This window comes from Crassostrea angulata, chromosome 10 (assembly GCF_025612915.1).
Source record: "Crassostrea angulata isolate pt1a10 chromosome 10, ASM2561291v2, whole genome shotgun sequence".
NCBI lineage: Eukaryota > Metazoa > Mollusca > Bivalvia > Ostreida > Ostreidae > Magallana > Magallana angulata.
The window spans coordinates 45515552-45528137 of NC_069120.1; the positions used below are offsets into that span (position 1 = coordinate 45515552).

At 35.4% G+C, this 12586-nt stretch overlaps 1 pseudogene; it reads left to right on the forward strand.

The window, feature by feature from the left end:
- Positions 1-11324, forward strand: LOC128165999 (uncharacterized; annotated as a pseudogene).
- Positions 11325-12586: the final 1262 nt, after the last annotated feature.

The window sequence follows — 12586 nt, forward strand, 5'->3', positions numbered from 1 at the left end:
ATGGCTACCCAGGAGAATTCAAATGACCAAAAGAGGAAAAGAAAGGGTACATGTACGCTGACTGATTTGCCCATCAAGAACCTGGCTACAACACTTTATGGTATTATTCCAGATATACCTGGTCATAAACCCCCCCCCCCCCCATTTGCAGTTAGCGTCTTATTCTGCCATCCCTCCCAATTCCCTGCCCAAGATATCCTTTCAACAAATCTACCATCACATGATTTTACGACGTACAGTTGATGGAAAAGAAGTTAATAACTACAGGGGCTTCGACAGGGCTGTGAAACATTTTGAGGCAGGAGATATTTCTCAAATTTTAGCTGCTCAAGTAAGCAAATATATCCCTGATTATAAAGTATATTCTTTTATTTTTAAAAACATGGATTTACATGGATTATTTAAAATCATTTTAAAATATCAGTGTTATTCTACACAGCAACCCCAACATTTTAGTTCATTAAAATACATAACATTTTTTTTTCATAAGTGCATTTGCAAGCTTGCTCCACAAATCTTTAACATATTTTAATATGTCAGTTTAGACAAGTTAAACATATTGTTTAACTTTTACAAAGATCTTACCCTTAAAGAGGATACCATAACAATTTGTAGAATAGATATGTGTATTATATATGATATATTGCCTTTTTGATAATCATTTTATCACATCATTTATTCTAGATTGATGATTCTGTTGAATATATTAGAGGATTTTGTCTTGATTCAATGAAAAAGGCAAAATACAAAGTGTATATTTGCATCGAGGACAAACAGAATGTGTGTTTTGCCTACTGTGAATGCCCAATTGGGTAGGAGCTTTTTACCATTCAGCTGTTCTCTCAGAAAATATTTAAATTTCATACAAATATTTCATTTGATGCTTTCAAACCCTTTCAAATCATTCAAATCAAGCACCCTGTAAAATACAGGCAATGCAGGAGTCTTGAGCAAATTTACTGGTGGATCATTGGAACAATGTGTATTTAATTTGATTAATAATTATTGGTTCAAGTATAACATTAATATTAATGAGATGAAAAAAATATTTCGATTTAATTGCTAAAGAATTAAATCGCTTTATTAGAGAAACCATTATTTGGGTTTTTGGGGGGTGATTAGCATACCCCAATAGCTACTTCGTCAATTAGTCAACCCAACTGTACTTCCTTTTCCTTTTCATCGACGGAGTGAAGCAGACGATAAATCGCTATCCAGTTTGAAATCTGTTTATTATAATTCTTTATTGTTAAATTTAAGTCACTCTATCGTAAAATTTGAAAAAGAGAAATATTTGACCAATGTCTTGTAGCTTTAGTTTCTCCATTTTTTATTTATTGCGTTTGATGGTGCACATTTTAAACAGTGTAAATCGGGCACATGTTTGAAATTTAAAGTGGGCATGAATAATACATTTTCAGCAATTAATTTTCAAGCTACGTTGTTTTTTTCTCATAGTTAGAAGTTAGTTTCAGATAAATAAGAGACTGCCAAGGGGGAAACCTGCTCGAAAGAGACCTGCTGCGTCTGCCAGCGCCGAGCGGCAACCAGTCCAAAGTAGTAAGAGGAGACATACCGGTAGATCGACCGCAACTCCTGTTCCAGCAGTAGAGGACAATATTAATGCCGTGTCAAACAGTGCACCAGCTACCAATGAGGCTACTGATGCTGTCTGCACTCCAAGTTTGGATTTTGCATCTGTCAATGGTTCTGGATCCTCTATCCAAGGCAGTACAGCAGATAATGAAGTTGCCAGTATTTATGACAGTTTGGGGGCAAATGTTTCAGAATCAGTAAAACAAACTAGAGCAAAGCTCGTTGCAAAGCAACGAGTGGGTCTTCCGTTAATATAGGAAGCAAAGCTTGAAGTTCCTGTAAGAAGCAGAGCACTTAAACCAATAACAAGAGTAAATTAAATAAAAAGATGAAAAAAATCGAATTATTCCTGGTACGACTTAACAAAACCCGAATTATTTTAAGTACGACTTAACAAAAACCTTTTCGATTTCAAGAACGACTTAACAAAAAAATCCGACTGTGTTCAAGTACGACTTAACAATTATTTTTGGTACGAGTTAATTTAACTTTTAACTTTATGCTATTTTTTAAACCAATAACGTGGAATCAAAATTTCCGGAAAAATCAATTTTTAAACCCCAATATCTCTGTAATGAATCATCCGATTTAAAAACGGTTTTCAGTGTTAGATTCAACCTAATAAGCTCTACAAAATACATATACGTTTTTTTTTCGATCAAAAAATTCAAATTTTCGAAAAATTTGATTTACTTCCGGTTTCGACCGGAAGTGACGGATTTTCATTTCCAGCCTTATTACAGAGGCAAAACGATCAATATATTAGCTCAAAAAAATTCAACTTTCTATCTTGAACCGTTTTTGAAAGAAGCCGCGGACAAAATGACTTTTTGAAATTTTTAAAAATGACGTAACGTAAAAACGGAAGTGACGTTGCTTTAGAAACTTTAATATCTTTAAGCTATTATAATTTCACATTATCTCTGAAAGTTTCATAAAAATCGGTCAAAAACTTTTTGAGTTATGAAGCCGAAAAGAAGTCAGAAAAAAAAGAAAAAGTATAATAATAACTAGAGCAAAGCTCGTTGCAAGGCAACGAGTGGGTCTTCCGTTAATGTTGGAAGTAAAGCTGGAAGTTCCTGTAAGAAGCAGAGCGCTTAAACCAATGACAAGAGTAACTGAAATAAAAAGATGAAAAAAATCGAATATTCCTCGTACGACTTAACAAATTACGAATGATTTTAAGTACGACTTAACAAAAACCTTTCCGATTTCAAGAACGACTTAACAAAAAAAAAATCCGAATGTGTTCAAGTACGACTTAACAATTATTTTTAGTACGAGTTAATTTTACTTTTAACATTACGCTATTTTTTAAACCAAGGACGCTGAATCAAAATTTCCGGAAAAATCAATTTTAAAACCCCGATATCTCTGTAATGCATCGTCCGATTTTAAAACGGCTTTCAGTGTTAGATTCAGCTTAATAAGGTCTACAAAACACATATTCATTTTTGATTTGATCAGAAAATTTATTTTTTCAAAAAATTTGTTTCACTTCCGGTTTCGACCGGAAGTAACCGATTTTCATTTCGAGCCTTATTACAGAGGTAAATTGACCAAGTCATAAGCATTGAAAATGTCAAGCCTCTATCTTAAAGCGTTTTTGAGAAACGACGCGGACAAAATGACTTTTTGAAAATTTTAAAAATGACGTAACGTTAAAACGGAAGTGACATTTTCAAAAAAACTTCATAAACTTTGAGGCATTATAATTGCATATAATCTCTGAAAGTTTCATTAAAATCGGTTGTAAACTTTTTGAGTTATAAAGCCGAAAAGGAGTCAGAAAAAAAAATAAAAAGAACTAGAGCAAAGCTCGTTGCAAAGCAACGAGTAGGTCTTCCGTTGATGTCGGAAGTAAAGCTGGAAGTTCCTGTAAGAAGCAGAGCTCTTAAACCAATAACAAGAGTAACTAAAATAAAAAGATAAAAAAATCGAATTATTCCTGGTACGACTTAACAAAATACGAATGATATTAAGTACGACTTAACAAAAACATTTCCGATTTCAAGAACGACTTAACCAAAAAAATCCGAATGTGTTCAAGTACGATTAGTAACAATTATTTTTGGTACGAGTTAATTTTACTTTGAACGTCACGCTATTTTTTAAACCAAGGACGCGGAATCAAAATTTCCGGAAAAATCAATTTTTAAACCCCGATATCTCTGTAATGCATCGTCCGATTTTAATACGGCTTTCAGTGTTAGATTCAGCCTAATCAGCTCTACATAACACATATTCATTTTTGATTTGATCAGAAAATTCATTTTTTCGAAAATTTTGTTTCATTTCCGGTTTCGACCGGAAGTGACAGATTTTCATTTCCGGCCTTATTACAGAGGTAAATCGACCAAATCATAATCACTGAAAATTTTAAGCCTCTATCTTAAAGCGTTTTTGAGAAACGCCGCGGACAAAATGACTTTTTGAAAATTTTAAAAATGACGTAACGTAAAAACGGAAGTGACGTTTTCAAAGAAACTTCACAAACTTTGAGGTATTATAGTTGCACACAACCTCTGAAAATTTCATTAAAATCAGTTGTAAACTTTTTGAGTTATAAAGCCGAAAAGGAGTCAGAAAAAAAAAATAAAAAGAACTAGAGCAAAGCTCGTTGCAAAGCAACGAGTGGGTCTTCCGCTAATGTCGGAAGTAAAGCTGGAAGTTCCTGTAAGAAGCAGAGATCTTCAACCAATTACAAGAGTAACTAAAATAAAAAGATCAAAAAAATCGAATTATTCCTTGTACGACTTAACAAAATCCGAATGATTTTAAGTACGACTTAACAAAAACCTTCCCGATTTTAAGAACGACTTAACAAAAAAAATCCGAATGTGTTCAAGTACGACTTAACAATTATTTTTGGTACGAGTTAATTCTACTTTGAACATAACGCTATTTTTTAAACCAAGGACGCGGAATGAAAATTTCCGGAAAAATCAAATTTTGAACCCCGATATCTCTGTAATGCATCGTCTGATTTTCAAACGGATTTCAGTATTATATTCAGCTTAAAAAGCTTTACAGAATTAGTATACGTTTTTTATTTGATCAAAAAATTCAAATTTTCGAAAAATTTGATTTACTTCCGGTTTCGACCGGAAGTGACGGATTTTCATTTCCAGCCTTATTGCACGTGTAAATTGCCAAATTCATAACCACAGAAAATTTCAAGACTCTATCTTTAAGCGTTTTTGAGAAATGTCGCGGACAAAATGACTTTTTTTTTAGTTTAAAAATGACGTCACGTCAAAACGGAAGTGACGTTGTTATGGAAACTTTAACATCTTTGAGGCATTTTAATTGCACATAATCCCTGCAAGTTTCCATTAAATTGGTTGAAAACTTTTTGAGTTATGAAGCCGAAAAGGAGTCAGAAAAAAAAGAAAAAGAAAAAAAATAATAATAAAAAGAAACCGAAGAATAACAAGAGGGTCTTCCGTTGAAAACGGAAGACCCTAATAATAATAATAATAGAAAGAAACAATAGAATAACAAGAGGGTCTTCCGTAGGAAACGGAAGACCCTAATAATAATAATAATAGAAAGAAACCGAAGAATAACAAGAGGGTCTTCCGTTGAAAACGGAAGACCCTAAAATGAAACCGAAGAATAACAAGAGGGTCTTCCGTTAAGAACGGAAGACCCTAAAAATAGGTAAGGGAGATTTTATTGATGTTAGGTCAGCTACTATCCAATCTGATCCCGATGGATGGTAAGCAAACCCTTACAATATCAAATGGTCAAGTGGTCATTGAACCTAAGCGGGCCTCAGTGAAAATTACAAATGTACAGCAGTGGACAGATGCGTTCTTAATTGTTTCATCTATATATTCTGTTGTTCACCCTGAAATTTTTTTAGGATTGTTGAAATACATCCACGCTATAAGGCTAGAGGCTACAAGGTGTGCAGGAATAAGGTGAAAATTTTATGACGAGCAATTTAGGATGAGAATGGCTAAAAATCCTAGTGCATCATGGGGAGTCGTAGACCAAGAGCTCTGGCTTATGTATATGATTCCTTCAGCTAACCCAGTGCAAAAGCCTTTAACAGAAGGACGTTTTCTAAAATGTTATGATTTTAACAATTATGGGGTGAGTGTAAAACAATAGTGTCAATATTTACATAAATGTTTGAATTGAAGTGGGCCTCATCCATCAGTTATGTGTGTGGGGTCTTCTAATTATCAACCTGTTGCTAGGAATTTTCCAGGTCACAGATCCCCATCACCGTACAGAAGCCAGGTTCCTTCTCCAAGACCAACTCAACCGCACAGAGCCAGATTCCCTTATGTACCCAGAGCTGCGGGGCCTAGGTTTTTCCCCATTTAATGTGCAAGTCCTTGCAGCTTACTTACAAAATTCTGATTATGATAAGAGGAGTGCTGAATTTTTAATTAGGGGATTTGTTGAAGGATTTAAAATTAATTACACTGGTCCAAGGGTTGCTACTAATTGTTCCAACTTAAAGTCTGCTAGAGAAAATGAGCTTCAGATTGTTGAGAAAGTTTTTAAAGAAATTCATGCTGGAAGAGTTGCAGGACCATTTAGATCAAGACCTTTTCCTAATTTACGTCTTTCACCCATAGGTTTAGTTCCAAAGAAAGATGGTTCATTCATGTTGATTCATCACTTATCTTTTCCTGCCAATTCTAGTGAAAATTCATTTATTGACAAGTCATTTTGTTCAGTCAATTACTCCTCGCTGGATGATGCTGTTAACTTGCTAAGTTTATTGGGTACAGGAGCACTGATGGGTAAAATTGACCTCAAATCTGCATTTAGGTTGCTTCCTATTCACCCATCAGATTTTGAACTTTTAGGTTTTTGATTAAATGATATGTTTTTCTTTGACAAGTGCCTGCCTATGGGATGCTCAGTGTCTTGTAGTATTTTTGAAGAGTTTTCAACTTGTTTAGAATGGTTACTAAGGAAGCAATCTGGCCAAGAATCTGTGGTGCATTATTTGGATGATTTTTTGTTTGCAGGTAAGGCGGGCGACAATGCATGCAATGAACTCATGATAACATTTGTGGAGCTTTGTAGGCAGTTAGGTGTCCCTTTAGCTGATGATAAGACAGTGTGGCCTACAACTTCCCTAATATTTTTAAGTTTTGAATTAGATTCAGTAGAAATGAAAATAAAAATTCCAGTAGATAAGCTGTATAGTTTAAAGGATTTAATAATTTGTTTTCTGGCAAGGAAGAAGGATACTTTGAAGGATGTCATGCAAGGTGTTGTTAAACCACATCACTTTATTAGGGTTTCAGTAGCGGTTAAGGATCATTTAAGAGTATGGCTTACATTTTTAGATTTATTCAATGGCTGCTATTACTTTCCCCAGATTGACTGGGTAGATGATGAGCATTTACAGCTTTTTACAGACAGTGCAGGGAATTTAGATTTGGGTTGTGGTGCTTTCTTAAGAAACCATTGGTTGTTTTTAAGTAGCCTACTGAATGGGCTGGTTCAGAGGCAATGAGGGACATAACATTCCTTGAGCTTGTACCAATTGTCTTGGCAATCCATGCTTAGGGGGATTAATTAACTAGCAAAACAATTGTTTTTCGGGTGGACAATGAGGCCTTAGTTGCAATTGTGAACAAAAAATCATCAAAGTCAAAGCGTGTCAGGGTTTGATTCGCCCTTTCGTACTGCAATCCATGTTAAGTGCTATTCAATTTAAGGCTTGTCATATTTTAGGTGTTCATAATGAAGTTGCTGATGCATTGTCTCTTTGTCAGTTTCAGCGTTTTCGGACTCTTGTACCCCAGGCAGACTTGGAACCAACACCAATACCAGATTCTTTCCTAACCATCATTTCCAGGCTGAGTTTAACAGATTAATTCAAGGTTCTACTGCACCAAATACTAGGCTGGCTTATGAGACAGGTTTAGTTGAATTTGACCGTTTTAGGGTCTCTAGTGGGTTACCTTTAGTATGGCTTCCTTCTGATCAACATATCATACAATTCATTGTTAGATGTTCTGTAAGAGGTTTGTCATCTGCATCTGTAAGAACCTATCTGTCGAGCATTAGTTTTAAATGTAAACTTCAATGCACACGAGACCCCACCCAAAATGTTGTTGTCAAAAAACTGTTGGCAGGCATGTCAAGATTAATAAGTACCACTGATGCTCGACTTCCCATTACACCTGCTTTGTTGGAGAGGTTAATAAATGTACTTCCAGTTGTTTGCAGCTCCTTGTATGAAGTTAAATTATTTTTGGCAGTTTTTTCGTGTTCATATATTGGTCTATTCAGGGTGAGTAAGTTAGTGTTGGATAGCACGAAAGGCAGTAGTTCCCATGCAATGGATGTCTCCAGCATACAATTTTTTCAGGACAATTCAGCTGTAAAAATGTATGTGGCCCATTCAAAAACAGATCAACTTGGTAGGGAAGTTGTATTGATTTTGCCTGCAGTGGAGGGTAAGGTCTGTCCAGTAAAGTTGTTGAAGCAGTACTCAATGCTGCGTCCTAAAATGGAAGGCCCTTTCTTCTGTCATTTTGATAGATCACCACTAACTCGTTACCAATTTAATGCCATTTTAAAGAAATCTCTGTCATGTATTGATGTAGATATTAAAAAATACAAATTGCATTACTTTAGGATAGGTGGCGCCACAACAGCCTCTATCAATGGCATTTCTGATGGTCAAATTAAAGAACGTGGGCGTTGGGAGTCAAGAGCTTATAAGCGCTATATAAGAATACCAACCTCAAAGTTACTTCATTAATGAGGACTTGAACTGTTGCCCCCTTTTCCTAGCGGCTTACTTGACGTTTTTATACCTTGTCTGTTTATATTATAGTGCACAGAAATGTTGAGTTGTTTACTGAGTATTTTGAATGTGTTTTTATGTTTGTATATATATATATCTATATATATACATATATTCTTTCAGAAGTTGTTAAAGTGTGGATTGTTGGATCCTCAATTATTTGGCAAGCATTTAGTCATGCTAGGTTGAATGGGGTGTCCAATCTTGATTTTTCTACAATGGAAGCCAACATATGGTGGCAGGGAAAAGGCGGCATGAGATGGCGACATCTCCTCCCCAAATTCAGGCAATTGTTACGGTATGAAGACCCTCCAGATTTTCTGGTACTTCATTGTGGTGGTAATGATATTGCTCAGATTAAATCTAGGGAATTGCGCGAAAAAATGGAGCAATCTTTAGATGCACTTTCTCCACTGTTGCCAAGAACAAAAATCATTTGGTTGCAAATACTTCCAAAACTGAAATGGCGTAATGCTAGAGACAACAATGCTCTCAATAAGACACGGGTGCGAGTAAATAACTTTGTTGCTACAAAACTTTTATCACACCAAGGGGGCTACATTCGCTATCAAAAGATTACTCTATCCGACAAAAGCTTATACAAGCTTAAGGGAGATGGGGTGCATTTGACTGAAAAAGGCAATGAAATTTTTGAAGAAATCTTTCAAGAGGTTTATTTCGTCAGGTGTAGGAGTTTACTAGTACCCTTTGTCATAATTATCTAATGGCCATGGCATACACTTAGTTCTACCTAAATACTAGTCATTTATTTAACATTCTAAATTCTAAGATTATATACTCTTAAACATCATAAGTTAGCATCTTAATAATTGTGTTCAGCTACCGCCCTTATGGCGGTTGACACTCTGTGTCCATATGGCGCAAAACATGGGTCGGTAACCTTGGTTACAAATGTAGCCATTAAATAGTTGTAAATTGCTGAAAATTTTCTATTACATGTATTTGGGTTGCCATAATCGCCCTATTTTCATGGGTCAGTAACCTTGGATGCGAATGTAACCAGTAAATAATTGAAATTTATACTGTAATCCAATTGTAGTGTAGCCATGGCCATTATTCGCCAATAAATATTACAATTATAGTATTTTGGTTTTCTCTTAATAAATCGATTTAATTGCTAAAGAATTAAATCGCTTTATTAGAGAAACCATTATTTGGGTTTTTGGGGGGGTGATTAGAATAGCTACTTCGTCAATTAGTCAACCCAACTGTACTTCCTTTTCCTTTTCATCGACGGAGTGAAGCAGACGAGAAATCGCTATCCAGTTTATAATCTGTTTATTTTAATTCTTTATTGTTAAATTTACCCACCCGCCCACATCCTTTTTTACTACAGTAACTGATATAAATATATAAAGAGACTTTACATAGACATGTATATTCCCACTAGATATGATTGTGAATGTTAATCTGTCAATGTATTTCTGGGACGGTATTTCGGCTGTTTATTAATTATGCTTTCAGTTCGTGCCACTTCCAATAACCAATACCAACGATTTCGTCATAGCGCACTACAATGAGGTTGATCCAGCCAGCTTGTTTCCAAAAAGATCACGCACCAGCAGCCTGAATGTTGTGACTTCCATGATTCCTTTTCAATGGTTTGTGCCGACCTCGAGCAGGGATTTATATCGTTTTATGACTGTATAAAGGTGAAATATTGATGTTTCTCTAATTAATGCAATCCTTAGCTGAACTTAAATAGGATTATATTTAGTGAGCATCTGTTCCCAGGGCTCGCTAGAACTTTAATTTTCAATTTGCTTATTTGTGTCAAATTTGATATGTTTGATTTGCTAGTATGTTCTTTAAAAGTTTCATTTGTATATTCCCATATTTTTGATTCATTTGCATATTTGACATTTTCATGTGCATTTCCATTTACATGTATTAGCCATTTGGGTTGCCATTATCGCCCTATTTACATGGGTCGGTAACCTTGGTTACAAATGTAGCCAGTAAATAGTTGTAAACTGCTGAAAATTTTCTATTACATGTATTTGCCATTTGGGTTGCCATAATCGCCCTATTTTCATGGGTCGGTAACCTTGGTTGCGAATGTAACCAGTAAATAATTGAAATTTATACTGTAATCCAATTGTAGTGTAGCCATGGCAATTATTCGCCAATAAATATTACAATTATAGTTTTTTTGGTTTTCTCTTAATAAATAACTATATATTAATCAATAATTTATATTATCATTTCAGATTAGCCCAATCTTGCAGCCATATTGGTGGCCTCCTATTCCATTTGCACCATCTCCATTTACACGAGGTTTTGAAATCAGACAGTGCTACCTCAAAACAATGTATGTGGAACGTGCCGAGACCAATAACGATGGACCCTAAGCCCCTAAAGGAGTGGAATTTTGCCAAATCAAAACTGCACGAGAGTGGTGAGATTGAGCACAGGACCACAGATGGAAGAAAGTTGGATTTTGATCCGCATCATCCAACACAGTGAAAATTCATTATCTGCCACTCTCTTGAGCAGCTGAAATTGCTCAAAACCATATTTCCCAATACTGGTCAGTTAACATACCCCAACATGATCTTGGTTTAAAATTTAATTTTGACTACATAATTAAAAAAAATACATTTATAACAACAACATATAATTACAATTCCCTGAAATCTTCTATGATGGACAATTAAAAAACAAAACTTCAACTACAACTCCTCTGAAAACATAACATAAATTTGATAAATGCATTCTTTTGAAAGGCATGGGTCACTTGTGGAATAGTCCGGATGAAAGCCCAGGGTTTGAATCTGAATTGGAGGTAGAGTCAACAGAGGACCCGAGGGAAAAGGCGACGAAAGCTCTAAATTGTACAAGAGTCAACAACTTTATTATCATCCTCAAAGCACATTTATTGAACAAGTTTGTGAACTTTTTTAGGTACACGAGCTAGCAGGACAAGCTGGGTTCTGCTTCGAAATTACCAATGAAGGGCCTAGACTAAAGAAAAGTCATAAATATTATGCCCAAATCCAAGGGGAAATGGCAATAATGGGATGTTCATGGGGAGATTTTGTTATATGGACCGCTGCCAGCCAAAGCAACTGCTTTGTTGAAAGAATCAATGTCATAAATCAGTATCTACCGGTATTATATTTGTTTTCTTTACATATTAGTATCCTGTAGGGACCCTCTTAAACGTTCCTGTGTAACTAGTTTTATACCCGTAGTGTACCTCTCTGGACACGGTGTCAGCTACAGTACGTATTGGTTCTTTTCTATTGTTTGATTGCTTTATTTAAACCGCCGCATTACAGACCTGGCAGACAGTTTTCTACATGACAGGTACAGTGTATGAGCAGCTAAGGTTTTGAGTAACCCTTTCTCCTATTAGGGGTAAGTTAAACTATTTTATACTTTTGTAATTTAACTACGGCTCAGTCTTTTTACATTACTGTGGAGTTTATATTAAGTATTTTTTGTTACTTTTGATATACTGGTTTTACGAGGTAGAACTGTTAAACATAGGTGCTTGCTCGCTCGTGTTCCTGTGTGGTCACGTGTCGAGTGTGTGTGCTTTATATTGGTATATAAATGCATGATATACTTGTATTTTGCAGTGTAGTTCGGTGTACTTGTATATTGTCCGTGTAGTACGGAGTATTTGTATATCGTTTTGACGTGGTTTTTCTGTGTTAAGTAGTGCGATACTCTTAACGTTATGCAGTGATCGTATTCGCTGTGGATTCGTGCTATGTATGGCGTGCTGTTGTTGCCATAATGTTATATTTAAGTCCGTGCGACTTAGCCTATGTTTATGTAAGGTATATTAATCATGTTTATTTGTTTAATTTAATAAGGTCCCTATCCAGTTTCTGGCAGTCCATCGCCGTGGTTATACCTGTCCGCCACTGTCTCACGCCATGCCATATCTACCCACTCCTATTCTACATGCCCGTGATGGAGACTTGGGACAACAGAAAACTGAAATATTTAAATTATAATATGTGTAAAATTTGTATATTTGTTTGGTTTTATTTTATATAAAAATTGTAAATATAAATCGAATCCTGTTGTGTTTGACTGAACAGTCACGACGGCTGTCGTGACAATCAACTTTGATGTAGAATTTTTTTCTGCCATGTTGCCAAAATAAGTTGAATTTTTTCTTGGTCCCGTTTTACCCTTTAACACTAAACATTAAAATTCTATTAT